This window comes from Physeter macrocephalus, chromosome 16 (genome assembly GCF_002837175.3).
Source record: "Physeter macrocephalus isolate SW-GA chromosome 16, ASM283717v5, whole genome shotgun sequence".
NCBI classification, from domain to species: Eukaryota; Metazoa; Chordata; class Mammalia; order Artiodactyla; family Physeteridae; genus Physeter; species Physeter macrocephalus.
Genome location: NC_041229.1, coordinates 101,482,471 through 101,486,587, shown reverse-complemented (window position 1 = coordinate 101,486,587; position 4,117 = coordinate 101,482,471). Strand labels below are relative to the sequence as shown.

Here is a 4,117-nt window from a genome sequence, read left to right as displayed (position 1 = left end):
CTGAAAACAACAAGATTTTGATGAAAGAACGTTACACACAAATAAATGGAAAGATAACACATGTTCATATTAGAAAAATTAGTATTTTTAAAATGTCCATAGTACACAAAGCCATCTATAGATTCAGTGCAATCTCTTTCAAAATTCTAAAGACTTTTTTCACAGAAATAGAAAAACTATCCTAAAATTTATGTGAAATCACCAATGACAATAGTCAAAGCAATCTTCACAAAGAAGATCCAAGCTAGAAACATCACACTTTTGATTTCAAACTATACTACAAAGCTATAGTAATAAAACAGTATGGTACTGGCATTAAAATAGACCATAAACCAATAGAAAAGAATCATGATCCCAGAAATTAAGTCTTCAGATACCATATTTGGTAAAGAAGCCAATAACAGTGTCTTCAGTAATGGTATTGAAAAAACTGTATAATCACATAGAGAAGAATGAAGTTTGACCCCTATATACACAATTGAAAAAATTCACTCACAATGGATTAGACTTACATAATACCCTGAAACAGTAAAACTCCTGGAAAAAAAGGACAAAGCCCCTTGACATTGGTCTTGAAAACAGTGTTTTGGATATATTAGCCTTCTGAACTGGCATAAGGGTATATCTCATTGTTTTCATTTGTAATTCTCTAATGATTAGAGATGTTATGCATCTTTTCATATACCTGTTCACTATTTCTATGTGATCTTTGGAGAAATACCTATTGATTTCCTTCACCCATTTAAAAAATCAGGTTATTTGTGGATTTTTGCCATTGGTTGTAGTAGTTCCCTGTATATTTTGGATAATAACTCTTTATCAGCTATATGACTTTCAAATATTTTCTCTCATTCTGTAGGTTTCCTTTTCATTTTGTTGATCATTTCCTTTGCTTTGTGACTTTTTTGGTTTGACATAATCCCACTTTGTCTTTCCTTTTCATGACAGTGTTCAGAAGCTTTTAACCTATTCTTAGTTTAAAATTTTAGCTTAGCTATAAGGCTCCCTCTTCTTTCCTTAAGTTTCCACACTCATCACCTGTCATAACCCACTTCCACACACAGCCACACATATCTATCACCCTATGCCCATATAAAGAGATCAATTAACATTTTATTGTGAATCATCATAAAGGGTTCAGTTGGAAGACTGGCCAATATGAGCACTCTGACCCTGAAATCTTTTATGAATTACACTGAGGTGATACATTCAGAATCCACAATTTTCAGCTGTAGGATTAAATGATGTTAGGCTTACAGACAACAAGAGATACTTTAAGCCTTTCACTTCCCCTACAGGAGACTTGCATGTATGGCTGCCATGGTTGTCCTCTTACTTTCAAATGATCACTGCCACGCACAGAATAACCCAAACCTCTCACACAAAATTTATAACACCAGGGGGTCTACAGATTAATTACCTTACATGTTTGCAAGTATTACCTCTAATGAGGCTTTTTTTTTTTTTACAGAATCAAACATCCAGATTATAGCCACAACATGTCTTAATTCAACTTCAGTACCAAATAACAAAGCACCAGGTTTTATAGAATGAATACTAATTACAGTGGGGTAACCACAACATGATGACTGATGTAGGAAACCACAGCATTTAGCTCACTGAATCTGTAAGGTACTTAATATAGAAGCTACGGCAAAGGCGTGCATTCCTTTTACTTCCCATTGGCAACTCCTTCTCATCTTTATAAATGAAGTTTATGGCAACTTGCCTCTAAATGCTGTTCTGAAATGTACCCAGATCTTATAAAGAGGTCATTTCTGTCTCCAGTACAGAGAGCTCTGTGGCAACAAAATGGCATTTATCACAATGAGTCTAATTCTGCATTTCCATCTATAGCTCTCTGGGAACCAAGGCAACCCACAACAGTTTAAATTGTATACTGGGGGAGCTCAATAAAGACTTCTTTATGAAACAGTTAATCATAAACTGTGAAAACACCACAGAGGAAGGGCAGCAGTGAGCTAGAGACACTCATCCATCTGAGAGATGACCATATATGAGGCCTCACGCCAGCATTCCAGCCATGAATCGGGATTGAACCACTGGTTTCTGTGACTGATGATCACACACGAGGTCCCAATGGAAGAGAAGGAAACCAGCACAGAGGAGCTTCACATCATCTTGTATCCCTCGATGTGCACTGACTCCAATAGCCCTCAGTGAACACACCCTCTGGCTTCCTTTACTACATCTACTCATCTGTATCATTCATGTCTCAGCTTAAGCATATATTTTCTAGAATTCCTCAGCTAACTCTCCTAGGTTATCTTGGGGCCAATCTTTACATTCACTTAGCACTACATCCCTCAGTAGACCTCAATATTTGCACACATTGAAAACACTGAAGTTTTTTTTCAACACTGATTCCCAGATTTCACACCTAGAGTGAAATGCACTCCGATTTGTTTCTCAGACAAGTAGCCAGGACATGGAATTTTAAAAAGACTAGCAAATAGTTGCAATTTGCAACTAGGTTGAGAGTAAATGACCAAGAATAATTTTCCACAATTTATATCGAGTACTTATCCAAGCATCAATCTTCACATTAAATTTAAAGCTTTGTGATAGTAAAATTCATGTCTAGTTTGTTGATATCACTGTCATCAATTGTGCTATAAGTGCTTGGCAATTAAATAGATAAGCAACCACTTTTCCTAAAAGAATGAAAGAGAGATGGCTACATTATCTACTCAGTAAGTGAACAGTTGAACTGTGTTTATTTTATGCTATTGTAAACACCCATACCAAGAACTCACGAGAGGTAAATGGGGCCTTTACCTCAGTCACGATGGTGAAGGAGAAAGAGCTTCGGTCATACACCCAGCCGCCCATGCAGGGCTCCGTGTCCAGGTCAGTCATGTTGGGGAAGGTCCCATTCAGGTGAAGGAGATGCCACTGGGGGAGGAGGAAATGATGACATTTCTCTGGTTTCAAGCTAGATTCTAATGGGATGGAGATTCTCAGGAGGACATCAGGGCTGAGGGTCCCAGTGTCATTATCAGAGACAGTGCCATTATCAAGGATGTGGACCCAGCAGCGATGACCAAGAATGGCTGCAGTGAAATTCTCCAATAGTAGATGACAAACTACTATCATGAGAGAAGGAAGAATTAAAACCAGCTGAAGGATCTGGAATTTCCCCAGGCCACCAAATTCATCCAGGAACTCCTCAAAGGCCATTGTGTACAGGTGATCCTCACGAAGAGTCAGGATGACTTTCGCTACAACTTCAAAGGGAGAAAAACATTTCCTTTCACTAATTGACACTAAGTCTATGTGACCTCACACCAGTTTCTCATCAATGGTTCCTGTGACCTCACTACTGCAACAGAGCAGTGGAAGCAATTTCCTCAGTCCTTTTGGAATCAGGAGGTATTTCTTCTTTAGAAAAGTCACAGAGAAAATAATGTACCAAAGATACTTCTATCTGATGACCATTAAATCTGTTTAAAGTTTTACTCTCTGAATGTGTTTGGCCTCAGTGATTTCTGTAAAATCAACTTTGGACTCTGGCATGTACATGGTCTCTAAACAAGCTATAATAAGCCTGCTACAGGGTCTTCAGTCATTTCCAGAAAATGGAATTTGAGACACACAGATGTGAACTGCTTTATGATTTTCCTGTGGAAAGAACAGAAAACAAGTGTTTTTATTGTTTACACTGAATTTAGATTAAAATAATTAACAAAATACAATCTTTTTTTTTTCAGTTTCAGGATCAGCTTTATTCTGCATTTTATCTTCACCAGGGAGAAGAAGGCAAAGAAGCTGGAGAACAGACCAGCCTGCACCACACAGTCACAGATCACATCTCTAAAGAGTATACATGGTGGAAATTAAGGGCCTAAAGCAGATCAGCAGTGAAGCACAAAGATCAACCACCAGGATCCCAAACATCTCATCTCATCGTTCCTTATTGGCTGTTTGGAATCAGTCATTTATATTTCATTTAGTTTCCTTTTTTAAAGCACAACCAACATTCCAACAAATAATAATTTTCTGTTCATTTTTGAGGATGCAGAGACAAAATTACCCAGTTTTTTATTTTTGCAACATCACCAGCTTGTTCTCCACAACCATGGTGGTGGTGATCCAC

General features: G+C 37.7%; 1 pseudogene; it reads right to left on the bottom strand.

Annotated features, from left to right (window-relative positions):
* Nucleotides 1-1,992: 1,992 nt before the first annotated feature.
* On the bottom strand, nt 1,993-3,201 carry LOC102975812 (steroid transmembrane transporter SLC22A24-like; annotated as a pseudogene).
* Between the last annotated feature and the right edge of the window lie 916 nt (nt 3,202-4,117).